Source organism: Macrobrachium rosenbergii, chromosome 16 (genome assembly GCF_040412425.1).
Source record: "Macrobrachium rosenbergii isolate ZJJX-2024 chromosome 16, ASM4041242v1, whole genome shotgun sequence".
Classification (NCBI taxonomy): Eukaryota; Metazoa; Arthropoda; class Malacostraca; order Decapoda; family Palaemonidae; genus Macrobrachium; species Macrobrachium rosenbergii.
Window position 1 is genome coordinate 53,359,603 of NC_089756.1, and position 19,247 is coordinate 53,378,849.

Consider the following 19,247-nt stretch of genomic DNA (forward strand, 5'->3'; position numbering starts at 1 on the left):
GCAAATGATCGGTATTCTTTGCTTTGCTGAATGTGTGTGTGTTATTTTTAATCTTTCTGATAACTGATAAAGATTCCAATAACCCTTCCTCTTATTACCGTGCTCTAGTCAGGCCAGTTCCTAATAAGGGTGAACGCACAATTCTTTCAAAACACCGTACGACTACTTTCACTTCAACTATTAACAAAGCATTTAAAGCTTAATTCATTCCTCACTTCCTTAAACCTTTACATGCCAACGTTCCCGTTTTGGGAACACTCATAAAAATTGGTTTAGTGAGCTACTGATACAGAGAATTTAGTATTTTATCCTTAATATAGCCTCCTCTCTGTCTATCGGTAGTAAGGAGGGCGTTATATAGCTTCAGTGATAGGTTCCTTTATAAATTTGTTGAAGAGAAAATTGGTAAAAATGAGTCGTATTGGTTAATTTTTTTTTATTATTGTTTTTGTATTAAATCATCATAATCTTTTTTCAATCTCTGGTTTAATTTGTGCATATGTGATTATTTTATTGTATTCACAGAAAATAGTTATATATTGGAATTGCTAAATCAGTATTTTGGGAATGTTGGCATACAACACTGTCGTTTTTATCCCTCTACGGGCATTACTTGTTGATACTTGCTCTGCCACCGTTCATAGCTAACAACACCAGACAAGTTTGTACTTGTATGCTCAGTAGACCGTACATGCACGTTTGAGTGCTGAAAAGCAAGTGTGGCACACCTACAAAGATGGATCCCTCGCATTTCTATAGGTATGCATCAGATGATTTTATACACACACACACAACACACACACACACACACACACACACACACACACACATATATATATATATATATATATATATATATATATATATATATATATATATATACTGTATATATATATATATATATATATATATATATATATATATATACATATATATATATATATATATATATATATATATATATATATATATATATATATATATATATATATATATATATATATATATATATATATATATAGTATATATATATGTATTTATACAGACTTCACTTGTGTAAATAACCAATGGATATTCTCTTGGCTCTCACTGATATTTATATTTTACAGTAATTCAAATACAAATGACAATGTATAAATTCTTCTTTTCATCAAAATCCTATGTGGCTCATTATAAAGACTTGATGCTCAAGAAGCTGCATCAAATTCCAAAAGCAATGACATTAGCATTGTTATTTTGCTCCATCAGCTGGTGATCAAGATATTGACAGTGATGAAGAAAATGATGATGATATTTATAGATTTGGCTCAGTAATTCAGCAAGACTTAGAGGTCTGTGGCGCGGGTTCAACACAAATGACAGAGAGGCAGACACTTTGCTATATAGACATCCCGGGATTATATTTAATCAACGGATAGGTTTGCTTAAAAAGCAAATGGATGTTACAGCTACACACACAAAACAAATTATAACACCTTTAAAAACATAACAAACATCTCACACGTCTCGAACATGCCATACCCGCGCAATAACTTCTCGCTGCTGGGAAGAAAGGGCGTTGGGTCAAATGAAACATACGTACCGGGGTCAATGTCAGGCATTAGCGATCGAGACCACAGGTTTTGCCTCCAAATCAAAAAGCTGTCCTTCAAAGCATCGTGCTTACCCCATACAAAAATGGGAATAAAAGAAAATGAAAAGAAGAAGAAGAAGATTCTTGAAAAGGACTATATGCCAGAGGAAGTTAGTGGAGAAAGTGAGTTGCATATAGAAAATTAAAATAGTGATAATGATGAGAAGCAGTGTACTGATAAGCCATGTAGAGACAGAAAATGGAGGAAAAAGGAAGAAAGTGATAATGAAGAGAAGCTGTCTACTGATAAGCCATGTAGAGACAAAAAATGGAGGAAAAAGGAAGAAATATCTTTAGAAGCTCATTCCCTACCACCACCAACTGCTGGAGAACATGCTGGTAAGGATATTTATGACATTTTCCAATTATTCTTTACTGATGAAATGGTTGAGCATATAACATAACAGACAAATTTATATACAGTAAGGGATAAAAACTGTTCAAACTTCCAAGTAGATGTGGATGAAATAAGGAAGTTTTTGGGGCTGTTACTTATCAGTGGATATCACAGTGTACCATCTGAAAATGATTACTGGTCAACAAGTGAAGACCTTGAAATCCCAATATTTCTCAAAACGATGAGTAGAGAGAGACAGGTTTCGGTCAATCAGAAGATATTTTCATGTTGCTGATAACAGTAACTTAGATCACTCCAAGGTTGCAAAAGTTTTACCTTTACTCGAAATGCTCAAAAAGAGGCGTCAGGCTAATGGTACTTTTCATGAATATCTTAGTATAGATGCATCTATGATTCCCTACCATGGCCATCACAGTGCAAAACAGTTTCTGAAAAACAAGCCAGTGAGGTTTGGCTATAAAATGGGGATGCTGTGCAGTGCAGATGGGTATCCTTATAATTTTGAAATATACTGTGGTAAAGAAGAAAAGAGATCCTTGCCTCTTACCCATGCTGTTATGAATATGTTGCAGCCAGTGGCTAATAGAGATAAACATGTTGTTTTTTTGATAATTTCTTCACTAGTTATCATCTACTGAGTGAGTTAGCGCATCAAAATATTCGTGCATGTGGGTCAGTTCGTGAGAACCGTACGCGAAAATGTCCTCTCACTTTAAGGAAAGAAATGGAAAAAGAGGAAAGGGGTGCCTTTGATTATAGGTCAAATGGAACAACATTACGTACAAGATGGAACGGCAACAATATCGTCAGTGTTGCAAGTAACTATTATAGTGTTACCCCATTACAGAAATGTGAAAGAGATGTAAAAAAAAAAAAAAAAAAAAAAAAGTTGGAAAAGCATACGTTAGTCAGCCACACCTCATCAGTATGTATAACAAAGGAAAGGGTGGGGTTGATGTCTGTGACAGAATGCTTACATCTTACAGACCTAAGTTGCGTTCAAAGAAGTGGTGGTGGAATATATTTTCACATATCTTGAATTTGTCTGTTGTTGCAGCTTTTAAATTCCATAGGTATGTAAATCCTACCACAAAGGTTCAGCATAAGGATTTTAGGAGCCAAGTAGCTCGGACACCAATCAAAATCCAAACAGGAAGAAAGAGGAAAGGAGGTCCTTCAGCACCACCTCCAGAGGCCATCAGATACGATAATGTTAACCATATTCTAGAATCTACTACATAGGGTAGATGTTGCGTTTGTCAGGAAAACACAAGACTGCAATGTATCAAGTGTGAAAAAAGACTACACAAACTATGTAGCTATACAGAATTCCAGTTATTTCCGGTGTACTTTCCTACGGCGGCAGAAAGGATCCTTAACTATTCAAGTTTGTTTATTATTACTTAAATACTTGGAACAGCCTATTGTCCTTCCTGCAGCCATAATGATAATTGGCAATTATTTGACTCCTCCTCTTTTTGTATTCTTGTTGTTCCGAAGGAGCGTCGAGATCTGCCAACAGAAAAGAAGAGTTTTCTGTCAGAGCCAGAGGCAGTTGAGCCAGTCTTGGGTATAAGCCAGTCTTCAGTTGAGCGAGTCATCAACAAATATAATGTACATTTATGGCTCTGCTAAAATTACTTTGAGTCAAGGGTCTCTCACGAGGCATTTGCATATTTCCCTGTGACTTCATATTTTGGACGGCATGTTTGGCGGCCACCTGGATGTTCTCTGGCCCCCACAGTTTATGCTTCATCATGGTCTCGGACTTCACCTCACCTCAGTGGATGACTCCGACGGGACATACAACGTTCTACGAAGCATTAGCGTCAATCACTTCTCGCTCGGATGGACTACGGTGAGTACCAAGTATTGTTAGGGCAAATACTTAATGGTAACCGTAGTCATCTCTTTGAGCCTTTGTTGCTGCCTTTTAATGACCTTTCTGCCTGTAATTGGTTAAGTACGATTATTTTTGTTTATTACATTTTTTATATTGAAGGATTTTTCTCGTCCTTTAAGTGGTTCTGAAGCTCTGCTAAAGGTTATTCCTTTTATAGCATTGTACATAAGTGGTAAGCTAAAATTTCGTTTTCATTGTCATAAGTTAAAATACACGACTGAAGAATATTATCTTTCTGTAAATAGTAACTTATATATATGGGTGTTACATCATTTCAGGATAGGGTTATCCAGCATTGATAATATGGTTATCTGGCTTAGTTTTTCCTCTCCCTGACCTGCTCACAGTTAAGGTAACACGCTTACTTATTCCTATATACAAGCGCTTCTGGTACTGTTCCTCTTATATATCAATTAATATTAAAATTCCAAGGCTTTACCATTTATGTAGGTTTTCCTTATTTCCAATACAGGTGTGGAGGAGATGCTGATCCTTGAAGAGGAAGAGCCCTGTGTTATGCACTTGATAATTTCATATTATTAAATAGTAATAAAAACACTAAAATTTTTCCAAGTGTGTAAATTAATTTCCCTTTAATCATTTATAACAAGGTGTTTATACAGTTTTCAGCTTAGTAGCAATATATACCACAAGAAATGAGAAATATGAGGAACCTTCAGCTATTTGTTTGTAAAATACTGAATTTTCATCCGGAATATTTAGAAGAAATATTTAGGGCATAGATATTTTCATTTCAATATTTGACAGTTTTGATCTTATGTATCTTCCTCATAAAGGGTAGACTATAATTTTATTATAAATCAGCATTTTGTACAATCATGTTACCCTTATTTCGATAATAAAGACTTCAATACAAAATACGGGAATTTTTTTATTTTCCTTAAAAGCTTAACCTCAAATATGCCAACGTTCCCATTTTGGGAACAATAGATTTTAATGAAAACTTAATTCTGCGACAAAATATGACATTCTGTCCATAAGTACATGAAAACCAGCTTAACTCTTGAAAGTAGTGTTCTTAAAATGCTATTAACACATATATACAATATATATATAATATATATATATATATATATATATATATATATATATACAATATATATATATATATATATATATATATATATATATATATATATATATACAATATATATATATATATATATATAATATATATATATATATATATAATATATATATATATATATATTGTATATATATATATATATATATATATATATATATATATTGTATATATATATATATATATATTGTATATATATATATATATATATATATATATATATATATATATAATATATATATATATATATGCTATGCATTTATATGCAATATATATACAGTATATATATATATACACATACATACAACATACATACATACATACTTACACGAAGCACACCTTTCACTAGCTGTTTCATGACAGCATACAGCACGTTTTAACCCCGACTTTCCCTTCCCCCTCCCAGCATCCATCAATGGCGAGAGCGAATAGAGATAAAACGCTCATCCGGAGGGACTATTTGCAAGCAAAATGACACGACGCGAGAAAAACGAAAACAAAGCAAAATAGAAAAAAAAAAGTCCGTAGGATGATATTGGCTTATAAATCAGAGGAGGCACCGCTGGTGTACTCCCTGTTCCCTCCCCCCGCCTCTCCTCTCTTCTCCTCCCACCCCTTTACTTCACCTCCCTCAATTCTCCTGTCAATAAAAATGAGACTATCAGTGGAAGCAAATGCTATTACTCGCTGTGACAGATATGGAGCGTTCTCCGTCTGTTTTTGGAAACAACACAAAACAATATAAGAGTATTTGGCGAGTCAACTGCAAATTAAAATAATGCGACGAGCCACTGTACAATTTATTCAACGAGCCGCTTGAAAATTAAGTCATTCAACTAGGAACTTCACAATTGTGATCATTCGACAAGCTGACGTTTATGATCATTCGACAAGCTGACGTTATCTGACGAATAACTTATAACTCAAGTCATTCGACAAATCACTGCAATATCAAGATCCTCTAGGAGTCACTGGGAAATATAAGCAAGTCACTTAATAATCGTCCTTCGACAACTCATTTAAAAATTGTTATTCGACAGTTCATTTAATTACGATAGTCATTTAACGAAACACCTGGAAATTAATGTCATCTGACATATATAAATAAATAAATAAATATATATATATATATATATATATATATATATATATATATATTATATATTATATTATATAATATATATATATACATATATATATATATATATATATATATATATATATATATATATATATATAATATGAATTTCTTTCAAGTTTCCGTCAATTTCTACATAGGTTATACTTTGACAATTAGTTACATAAGCAGAATAAAGCCGTACTTACGTAGCGCGAGAGCAATTAATGCCTCCTCTAGTTCCAAACATCTTGACCTTATGTAGTTATAAAGCAGAGAAAAAAGTTTAGCTGTGTAATTTTTATTATTGGGAAAAGTAGTAGCAGTAGTATTCATTAATAGATTGGTTTTTTTTTTTTTTGTCTCCCATAGTGACAATAAAACTTTGCCTGCTCTTTTCTTTCCTTTTATTGGCTATCAGAAATAAAAATGACGATTTTTCCTGGTCGCCAGTTACAGTAACATCAATTCACTCATTATTTATTACTATTGAGAAAATATATTCGGGAGATTACTGACATTTGGTCGAACTAACTTTTTTTCATTCACTTGAGTTACGCTTTTTTATCAGATAATGTAAACCATTTTAAGCAGTATATTTAATACAAAATCTAAATATAATAACTTAATAAACATGCAAAAGACCTGAGCCGATGTAGGTCACAATGACTGGGAAAATTCTCATCTGAATTACTTCGGACTCAATCCATAGACATCAAGGTAAGCAGTTGCAAATTAACCTTTAATTGGTTTTCTTAAATGATTTTGTTTTCTTAAATGAGAAGTGGAAATTGAAGCAGTTCATAAACACAATTAAAGGTTCCATGTTTGGACATTTCATATCTGTAGGGAAATAAAAGAAGGTAACAAGAATGAAAAGTAAAACACAGAAAGCAATGCACTTGACGGGCTAATAAGAGATATAATTCAAATAAACCTCCAGTACACCTAATAAACGTGAAAAGCAAAGGAACATTGTAACGACGAAGCACTAAATACCATAACAAAGAAATTCATTTATTAAATTTTCTTAAAATCCCGAGAAACTGACATGGGCAATTATAAAAGTGAAATTACCTTTTTCAGACAGTTTTGAATTTTCTCCAGTTTATAAACATTCTTTCATTATTATTCAAGATGGCATTTTAGGTTTCCATGTTTTAAATCTTTATAAACACATTCTTTCATATCTGAAGGGTCAAACAAACGGATCTTCAGTGAATGGCAATCGTAATATATTAGCATACCGAGCAGTGTAGTCTAGTATGGTAACATACGTGATAATGGCAGCATGATGTGGCAATTTTTGCGACAGCGTGTAGCATGATAATCCACTTGACGACCCAAGTGTTAAGATGATATAATTAGAAGCAATATAATATGACTGAAAGTATAAGAACAGCATAATAATCTACCTGAAAAGCAAATGCAGCATGATGACGTACACGACGAAGCACTAAATACCATAACAAAGAAATTCATTTATTAAATTTTCTTAAAATCGCCGAGAAACACTTCGGAGTGTGACAACTCGGTCAATAAATAAACATAAATACATGAAATTACCTTTTTTCACTCTGAGTGTGTTTTTAACGTTTTAAATAAACAGAAACACTTTATAAACACATTCTTTCATTATTATTCAAGAACAAAGAATCTACTCAAAAAATATATGAAATTACCTTGTTTCACTCAGAATGTGTTTTCAACGTTTTAAATAAACAGAAACACTTTATAAACACATTCTTTCCTTATTATTCAAGAAGAAAGAATCGACTCAAACAAACGCTCAAATGCTCGAGGAATGGGAATGACATTCCCTTAATCCGCTCAGTGATAAGACACAGAAAAGCCGAAGAAGTAGAGAGATGGGGAAGGAGTTGGGAAGCGACTCTGGAACCTGAGAAAGTTAGAGAATGAAAGAATGGAGGGAAGAATAGAAGAGGGTGAGATGGGTAGCGGAGGTATGGTTCAAATGGGGGACATGGGACGGGCAGGGGGATGACGAGGGTATGAGCAGGAAGAGGATGTGTAATCGCGCGTGGCACTTGTTCCAGACGCCCTGGAATTAACACAATGAACGAACTCATGCAAACGTAATCCCTCTATAGCTAAGCAAGGATTATGACGAAGGCGGTCTTTGCTATTGGTCGTGCAATATCACGGACTGCCTTTATCGGCGGGGAGGCCGTCAGCGTGAAATCGGTACACAGAATGCGTACGCGCATTAACAAGACAGTGTGCAGTGCGTATTCAAGAATAAGCAAGGGATGTACAGATCTATGGCAGAAAGGCCTTGCAAACGCCTGACCCCTTACTCTGCATTCGTTAGTGCTCCAACTTATTTATTCATATATATATATATATATATATATATATATATATATATATATATATATATATATATATATATATATATGTATATATATATATATATATATATATATATATATATATGATAGATATCACTTATATATATATTATATATATATATGTAATTATATATATATATATATATATATATATATATATAGATAGATAGATTATATATATATATATATATATATATATATATATATATATATATATATATATATATATACTGTATATGTGTGTGTATAACTGAATCACGAAAATATGGAACGTAATGAATTATGTAAATAAAGATCAAATCCACGGGGAAACAGTGTTTTCCTTTCCTTCGTGGATTTTTTATTACACACATACACACACACACACACACACAGACATACATATATATATATATATATATATATATATATATATATATATATATATGTATATGTGTGTGTGTGTGTGTGTGTGTGTGTGTGTGTGTGTGTGTGTGTGTGTGTGTGAAGTGCGGATTTGTAACATTTTCGTATCATTTGTTAACTGCTCAGCACATTTCGTCAAAGACATGTCAAATACGTACAAATTTTACTCTTCCAGGTTCAGCTGAATCAAAGGATATTTTGTTATTATTTCCAAATAATCTGCTGGTTAAAACAATGGTTCTTATGAATATGCCCAAAAATCAATTTTTTAAGCACAAAGAAATGCACGTGGGGATTCTGTTCTAGGAAATCTTTGTTCTCAAATTAGTGACTTTTCAGGCTTGTTACGAATGTTCGAGCTATCTAAAAATATTGTTATGATGTATCATAATAATCCAAAAAGAAGTATTCCAGAACAAGCCTATATATGGAATGTTGATCACCTACCCAAATTCCTTAGGACCCATTCTCCAAATGATTTCTTTCCGGGAAACAAGAAAGCATATCCAATTACAGAGAGAGAGAGAGAGAGAGAGAGAGAGAGAGAGAGAGAGAGAGAGAGAGAGAGAGAGAGAGAGAGAGAGAGAGAGAGCAAGCAACCAGCAGTGACAAGAAAACACACGACTTTTAACTTACAACCCTAAGGGGACCAACGGAAAAGCAGGAGGACACCTTTCAGTCACAATACCTCTGAAAATAAAAAAGATAAAACTTATTAGCGAGGGCATAAGGAAGACGAGCCAATAACATATAAAATTACAATATGATATCGCTTTATAACAGGTATTGTCTAAAAAAAAAAGGTGAAATTGTTGGGAAAAATATTTCATACATATATAAAAAATGTGATGATTCGGAATTGGTCTAAAAAAAAAAAAAGAAGCCTACAGTAATGCAACCGCCACAAAAAACCTAAAATAACTTATGAATTTTGTAGGAGATCAGACCAAGAAAAATTTTTATATCCCCGTGCCAAAAAGATAGCGTCGTGGACAAACCATGGCCCTTGTGTAAGAAGATTAATTTCCTCCAGTACCAGAAAAAGCCACTTTCACATGCTCGGAATTATTCTGCCTGTGCACAAGAACACGAAAGAGGCGAAAGCGTGGTACATGCAGCCTCATTCCATGTTCTTTTACACTAAAAAACATAATGGTAACTACTAGATTGGGCCCTGTATGAAAAATGGTTAGTACAAATTCATTATAAATTTCATTCTCTTTGCTAGGTAGAGAGCTTGAATATCATTTTCCCTTTAATTTTCTCCTTTCACCTAAACACACAAAACCTGAATACACACCTACACAGATTCTAAAGTTCTCATTATAATATGTTCTACTTTTCTGCAGAAAGAAAATATTTCTTTAGGAATAAGAAATACTGTCATTGGCCAGACCTGAGAGTGGGGGGCATTACACACCTATATACAATACAGTTATTCAACTCTTTTGGTAAAACTGAACATTTCACTATTATTCTACTTTGCTCCACAGTGAAAAACTTCTGGGAAATAAGTACGACAATGTGAATTTAAGAAAACTGCTACATTATATATAAATATATGTATATATTTATCCTATATATACATACATACATACACACACACATACACACATATATATATATATATATATATATATATATATATATATATATATATATATATATATATATATATATATATATATAAATAATAATATATATGATTATCCAGATACATACAAACAATAATACCTTGATTACTCAACATTATCAACATTATCCACACCTGAACCTGGAACTGAGGCCCCAAGATATGATATATATATATATATATATATATATATATATATATATATATATATATATATATATATATATATATATATATATATATATAAAAATCAGTATATAAAAATCACTCTCTGATAGTTGGCAAAGCTGTGCGGCCTAAGGAAAATGTTGGTAAGACTGCTTGCACTCATAAACAGACTGAGAAAGGGTTCTAGGGGGCAGGGGAGACCTGAAGAAGTTTCCAACGTGGGGGGAGGGTCAGATGGCTGGGTGCCATGGGAGAGGAAGGGCAGTAAGGCTGCGTAAAGTAACTCACTCCGAGAAGGGCTTGCTTTGGAAGGTGGGTGGGGCTGGGAAGCGGTTTCCTTGGCTGGGACGGGGAAAGGGATGCAGTGTTGATGGGTGAAGAGTTGTAGGACTAAATGAGAATGGACAGTGTCTTCTAGAAATGTGTTTGATTTTGGATATGCATACTTTCACAACAGAATATTCACAAGTATACCTGGGAAAGAATAAATAGGGAAGAAAAGTTTGTTTGGGTATATCAGTACACAGTAGTGAAGAACAAGGTGCTGGATGTAACAGTAACAAGAGAAATAAGTAGAGTTATTTGTGATCGTTCATTACTTGGTTAAAGCTGAAGGTGAGAGCAGATTATGTTGGAGAGGCAGTGGTGACAAAGTGAAATTAAATGTATTTAGAACAAGTGAGTTTTTTATGAAGGAAGAAAAGCATATAAACAGAAATGGATGCAAAATGGCTACCCCCCAAATTAAAATATTCTTCAAGGTTCTCACATCACTGACCAAGGAATGCATTCTCTTCAGAAAACACCTTTCCATTTGCATCTTTTATTCCGAGACCTATTTGCTATTAAACCTTCTCTCCGCAATTCCTGCCTGATAGGACAACTTCTTACTCTCCCTGAAATTCTTACTAACAATCACCCTTGTATTTTTATCACTTTCCATCTCGATTTTACCTATCTTTTACATCCTCGTGTTTACTTTTGAATAGTATCTAGTCTGGCACGTCCACTTCAAAGTTTTTCTCCCCTTTACTGAACCTTTCATCATTTCCTCATCGCACCGCTCACTCTTTTTGTTCTCTCTTCCTACCTTAATATACCCACAAAAACTCCCTAGACTCTTATTTCCTTCCCGAATTTGTATACTAAACACGTACGCCTTCCATTTCTGAGTCTTTAACCCTAACCCATTTACCATGTAAATACATTCATACATGCATACATAATGAAGTTAAGCAACTCTGGGTTGCTCAGTATCTTGATGGGTAAATAAACAAGCAACCTCAGACAGCGTCGGCACAAAAGCCCCTTGGACATTTTGTGGGGCAGATCGTGGTTCTACCACTCTTATCTCAAAAGAGATGTAGTGGCTAAAGGTGCATGGTGAATACTGCGCGCGCGCACACACACACACACACACACACATATATCTATATACACACACACACACACACTGTAGGTGAACACACTACAGGAAAAAGTCACAGCTACGTTCACCTCTCAGCTATGGCAAACCAAGACAAACCCGCTTGTATAAACCTTCCACAGTATCAACAGCTTCCCACGTCTTACCGTAGCCCTGCACATGTAATACGTTAATATCCTGTTCCCACTCTACGCTACACAGTTTCTTGAGTATTACGGACTTTTAGTTCAACACTTCCGGGCTTCCGTCTACCCAGCAATTTTTTAGACCCCTCTGTTATTCCTCCCAACACCTAACGTTTTACGCTACCTTATAGTTTTAAATTCTCTTTCCATGGCCAAATCAAATGAATACTTTAGTCCATCTCTCCTCCCAAGCCAATATTTTTTACATCGTCTGTCACTTACATTGGCAAACCATTCAACCGTTATTACCCATAACATCCCAAGTAAATAAATTATCTCAACAGCCTTGATTTTTTTTTCTCATTCCGTACAATATCCTCATCCCCATGGACATATTTCTTACAAAGAAAACCACAACTTGAAACGACTTGAAACAAGTGAATCCATTAAAATTTAGCCTTCCGGCCAAAAGGTTCTTTCTTCTCTAGTGTTTGAGGGAGAGAGGGAAAGAGACGGATGGGGAAACTACCTCCATGCTAATGTACAATAAATTCTCAGTGCCGAGTGCTACGTGGGTAGATTTATGGATGGTCTTAAAACTGTTCCGCAAAATATGAAGATTTATCACGCTGCTAATTACGGCATAATTAGGTAGTTGTCTCGGAAGTTTTTTTTTTTTTCTTTACTGTAACTCAACAAGATTCGGGGGTTGGCTTTAATCTGTTCCATAAACTAAGCTTGGAAGCACGAGCGAAAAATCGGGCATAACACATTGACAAACATTTGTTGGTGATAAAACGTATGAAATACTCTCACTAAAAACTCTCTGCTTCTTGGTCTCAGTGTACAGTTCATTCTACGCGATACGAGACAGTGAAATCACGTTGTATGAATTTGAAATGTCTAATTCATAAAGATAAAAATGTATAGGACGCCTAGCCTACTGGCTAGGACACTCAACTTGCAAGCGAAAGGACTAAATTCACATCAAAGATGATGTCAGAGCGATAAAAGCTAATCTGTTCAAACCGACCAGGTCTTCGCTAGCTTAAGAAGTTAACTGTGAATCTGACCTTTGGTCAACTGTCGTGGGTCGAAGCCGCGGTTGAGCAGGACTCAAAACCAGGAGCCTCATCCCGAAATACATCAGGAGAATGAGAATGGTAACACCTTCAGCAACCACACCAATATTTGGGAAATCACTTTAGATGACGATGCCTTTCAAAATTTATGTAATTTTCTGTGACAGGTTGTGGTTCCAAACAAAAAATTTAAGAAAATATTCTGCCAAAGTTATACTTTAACTGTAGAAACCTGGGTGAAACACCTACAAAGTAAGCTCATTCGTATTTTGTCGAAGTCTCATACCCACAATTTTATGTTCCACACACACACACACACACACTAATGCTTCCAGGATACTAAGGCCGCTTCATTCCATTTCCTCTTCCATTCTATCTATCCGGTGATGCAAGGTCCTCCTCCTCCTCCCTCCCAAAACCTTCGAAATATACAATTTTTTCAAGAACTTGTCAACTTATATTCTTTCCACATGCCCGTGATGAATCTTTTCACCTACATTGACCTTGATACCACTTCTTACAGGTATCTTCACATTTCTCATCCTTTCAGTATGTCTTACGTCCCATAAAATACATATACATTTAATCTCAACAGCTTCGACATTTTTTCTTTTATTTATAACCAATATCCATACTTCACTCCCTTACAGGAGATTTGGTCTAATAGTCCATCCATACATTTCAACTTAGGCTCAACAGTCACTCCAACTGATTCTGGATCTTTTGCATACATATTGCTACCTTCCTTGCTTCGCTCATTCTGCGACTGACTGTCATCCTTAATATTTAGTCCCCAAAACCTATAGGAATCAGCATCTTACATTTCTTCACCTTCTATATTACCAGTAATCGTTCCATATTTTTGGGAGTTAACACTGTCCTTTCTCCTATTGCAATCCACCCATGTCAGAGGAAAAGGCTTAATGCTGTGTTTTATGTATGTCTGTATGTATGTATGTACCGTGTGTGTGTGTGTGTGTGTATATATATATATATATATATATATATATATATATATATATATATATATATATATATATATATATATATATATATATATGTATGTATATATAATATATATACTGGCTGTTTGAAATTAGAGCCCCCTCCACAGAACAAATGGAAAGTTATGAAGTTTTCTGCTATAGCCTATCTCCAAGTACATTATGTCAAGTTTCTATTAAGCTATTTTTCATTTTACATTTCTTGTATTTTCAGACTGAGTGACGGAGTTAGATACAGCCATGGATAACGACTTGGAGGAAATCAGATGGATTGACCGAATCTGGGCTATAACCTTCAGAGAGGCCAGGGATGCTGGCACATCCTTCATTTCACATTCCTGGATAGCTAGATACGTTAAAAGACATGAATCCTTTGTTAAAAGAAACTGGAACAAAAATCCATATGACTGTCATCGCAAAAAGAGTGAGAATCTTGGAAGGCCTGAAGTCCTTTCTCAGGATTCAAAAGACATCATAGCTGAGGCAGTGGGTAGACCAAGAAAGTCTTTATGTAAATTGGTGCTTGAACTAGAAACAAAAAGGGGAAAGAAGAGAAGTTATAGTGCTGTATATCGGGAGTTGAAAAAATCTGGTATCAAGCCATTTCATGTTATCAGCAAGTACAACATCACTCAGCAACAGAGAGAAGACCGTGCATGGTTTTGTGGTTCATTTCTTAACGATTGGGATGAAGCTGACTTTCTCCATGTTGCTGCATCAGATGGATTCTTCATTTACACAGTCAGGAAGCCAAATCATAAAAATTACATCATTTGGGAAGCAAAGTTGGATGATATCAGCGATGAAGTACGCTACTGCCAAGTTGTGAAATTTCCTGAATGTTTGGAAATTTTTCTGTTTCACAGCCAAACAGTTAATGTGGATCATCAAAGAAAAAGCACAGTCATGGAATGGCTAATACTTCAGAGAAACTGTGCTTACTGGTGGAGTATTTCCATTCCTCAAAGATCCTGAAAATGTGTTATCTGTTGAAGAAGTCACATTTTTGCATGATAAGGCACCATGTTTCAAGGCTCTTCAGACACAGGAGCTGATTCAAAACGGTGGTATCGATTTCTTCTTGTCAAGTGAATTTCCAGGTAGCTCCCTTGACCTTAATGTGTGTGAAAACATTGGTAGTATCTTAAAGGATCGTGTTGAAGCGCACACAGTGAACTATGATGGTATACCAAGCCTCGACGACCTGCAAAGAGAGGTGACCAAAGTGCTCAAGGAAATGGAGTTTGAGTCTCAGCTTTTTTGCAATTTGCTGAAATCATACCCCTCAAGAATGCAGGCTGTAGCACAGACAGATGGAGGCCACACAAAATATTAAATACTCAGAGAGAAACTTAAATAAATACCTGTTCTGAATTACTTTTGTTTTTGTCCATATCAATTTTAGTTTATGCTGTAGAGGGGCCTCTAATTTCTGAAACACCCTGTATCATATATATAAATATATATATATATATATATATATATATATATATATATATACATATATATATATATATATATATAATATAACCACCAAATTCCAACTTCGTCTCCATCTCAGAGAGTTCAGAAACCACTAAGAGAATGAAACTGTTCCATTTTCTCCTTTGTAACTTTTTCATTTGTAACGTAACAGCAGCTAGAATTTCCACCACAACTCTTTTTAACAATAAAATTTACAATGACAATTTTCAGATATCCACTACTTCTTCCCCCTCTCTTCGCGGCCTGCTGCTTTTCCTACTTTTGCTCCTGCTACTGCTACCGCTGCTGCTGTTAGCTATTTCACACATGGTTTCTTTTTAATATTCCAAAGCGTCACACACCCTCCCTCTTTTCATTTCTCTTTTTTCCAGCCCCATACAAGCTCTCTTCAAATGTGAGAAAAATAGATGACCTTATATTTTTCCCCATTTTTTTTTTTTTTTTTTTAAATTGGGAAATTTCTGGCAAAAACAGCATGTTGTTCGACAGTTCAATGGCTGAAGATATGGATCTTTCGAGGTGTATTGCAAGATCTTCCAAGTTCCTGTTGCTCCCTGCGTTTAGTCCTTTCACTTTTCTTTAATATATGTATACATAATAATATTTTCGTATGCTATAACCCAAGAAAATGGTGCTGAACCCTTAAATGAATGGACGCGATAAAAGATGAAGGAATGAAATTTTCTTCAACACTGTGCGTTGACTGTAAACAGATGCGTCATCTATTCGGATCTCAGCTGACCGCAATTCTTTCAATTATCTTTTGCCGTTTGTTTTTACATGCTTTTATTTAACTTGACTTTTGCATATCTGTTTGGGTCAAAACCTGTTCCCTTCTTCCGTTGGACTTGAAATTTTGCATGGTTACTCAATACCGGTGACAATACAACCTTACATGATCAGTAGGTCACTAGTGACCTCTAGTGAACCTACAGTACAGTGACCTCTACCAGTACCTTTGACTCTGGAGAATAAGTTAATAACTCTACGGATTTCTCAAATCTTTTTTGGTTCGACATGATATCACGTACAGTTTCGTTAGCTGCATTCATAAATCGGTTACAATTTCTGTCAAAATTAAAGTGTAAAATAAAAAATATAAAAAAAATAGTTGAACACGGTTTTACAAGAAATGAAGAAATATGTTTCATTTCTTGTAGCACTTCCTTCCATGCTTGGCGCCCACGCTTTAGTTGTACGAAAATCCTGGTCTGATCAAAAATTATTTTGTACTTTAATAAAAGCGTGTTTAAAGATTTTTTCCTTTTTTTTTTTTTATATTCAGTAGGGTTTAAAAGCGACAGGACAGGAAAAGCAACGGGATTTTTATGTAATATGATGGCCAATAACATACTGTATGGGTGAAACAAGATAACAAACTTGCTAGTAAGTATCATCAATTCATCCTCATCATCGCCTCCACCACCGTATGATGCAAAGGGCCTCTCTGAAATTCTGACACACTTCTTTCTTGCGTTTCACCTTCCGCTGAGTCTTCCAGCTCACCCAAGTCTTCCGGCTTCCTGAAGCCCACAGGAGCCCAGCTGGCACAGCTATGTCCTCTTCTTCAAGGGGCTGGGCAAACAGCAAGTCCACGTCGCCTCCATCTTTCTTTCTTTGTATCTTTAGCTGGAAACCCTTCTGGACAGACTGAACACACCATTAACCCTACAGGGTTCCAAATGGAAATCAGCCCGCAGAGAGAGAGAGAGAGAGAGAGAGAGAGAGAGAGAGAGAGAGAGAGAGAGAGAGAGAGAGAGAGAGAGAGAGATTACAGGAAAAGGCGATAAATATATAAACAGGAGGGGGCAGAAAATAAAACCTATACACACCTGCAATTCAGATGTCAGCAGAGAGCGAGGATGAATTTGCTCATCTGTCGGAGAACAGAGAATTTCAAAACTACACAAGATAAACTATTCCACATTTTAGATGTAGCCAAAATAAAACTCCTAGCAAACTGAGCGGTATTAAACCTGATGTTCGAAAACGTCGCACTGCCTAGTATAGCAAGCAAAAACAGCTGGGTCAGGTAAAGAAGAGTGCAGAGGATTTTTGCCGCTGCAGTACATTTTATGCAGCAAACATAATGAACTCACTTTACGTCTATGGCACAAGTCAACATTAAGAGTTCGTAAAATAAACTTGAGTGATGACATAATTCTATCCAAGAGTTTGAGATGAGAGTCGGTACCAGAACACACTGGAGAACAGTGCTCCATGCAATGAAGAAGAAAAGAGTTAAAACAAAGCTTCATCCCGGAACATTCAAAAATATTTCCGCAACCTTTTGAGAAACTGGAGAAGCATTATGACATGTCTGCTTCTCAAAAGTCAATATCTTATCGAAAGTTACACCTGACATCTTAAAAAAAGGCTTCGTTCATGACGAGATTCAGCCGACTCATCTGCTCTAAAGCATTCTTGTTTACTGTTGATTTGGTCAAGTCTTTACTTTGTTTCTATACAGGAGAACTGTGTTTGGTTCCTAAATAAATCAAAAGGAAATAAAAAAAAAGGTGTTTTATTTACCCTCACTAAGTAGAACAGAATTTCTTCTATATATTAGATAGGATAATTAGTATAAGGCAAACGTTTTTAAGTATATCTATGAACCTTCAATAAGGATTTATTTCTGGAAAATAACTAATAATTCATTAGCAATTTCGTAACTAGCTTTTCTGAATTTGGGCTCGGAGAGGAAACGTTCCCGATTTCCCCATGTGACTGAACGCAGCCAGTTTGTCATTTGATGACTGGTCTTTTTTTATCACAAATACGGCTTTACAGGGCATTAATTAAATATGATACCAGTCTATTCAGTAAAAATGGTAACCGTAAATAAATGGACTCGGAGCAAGAATGCATTTTAAGACGAAAAAACATTACGTTTCCCTTTCATTTTTCATTTTGCATATGTCTCAATTTTCATCCATGCCACTTTTGCAGTGTCTGTGTATTCCTGTTCATCGATTTTGACAGACACTTGTCTACAAACATCCTGTATTCTATGGCATGAGTCCCCAAAACTCCTTTACTAAACTCACAAATTCAGTTTCTGCTAATAGAAGTCGTCACCTATATTCTTTAGCCTTTTTTTTCGCATTGGGCACAAGCAGGTCTAGTTCACTGTCTCCAGACGCCGTGCCATTACGAAAGACATGGACGTCCGCAAGACTATTATTAATTTTTAAAGGGAGCATCACCTCCAATACTATGATCACCAGATGTAGAAACAATACATGGGCGAGGTGAGCCAGGGGAACAATTAAAAATTCAGCTAATCCCACCGGATTGAGAAGCCGTTACTGTCCAGTCTAGCAATTTCACTAAATCTAATATTGAGATCGGCCCTCAGTAATCTCATTCTTTCAATGACATGTGTTGGAGGATGACCAAATATAATTTATTCAACCACGTGATGAACCCTC

At 35.2% G+C, this 19,247-nt stretch overlaps 1 long non-coding RNA gene across 1 annotated transcript; it reads left to right on the forward strand.

Moving 5' to 3' along the window:
- The first annotated feature begins 3,485 nt into the window (after positions 1-3,485).
- Positions 3,486-4,736, forward strand: LOC136847033 (uncharacterized). Its single transcript, XR_010855595.1, has 3 exons — positions 3,486-3,849; positions 4,173-4,246; positions 4,367-4,736. It is a non-coding gene; the product is annotated as an uncharacterized lncRNA (long non-coding RNA).
- The last annotated feature ends 14,511 nt before the right edge of the window (positions 4,737-19,247 follow it).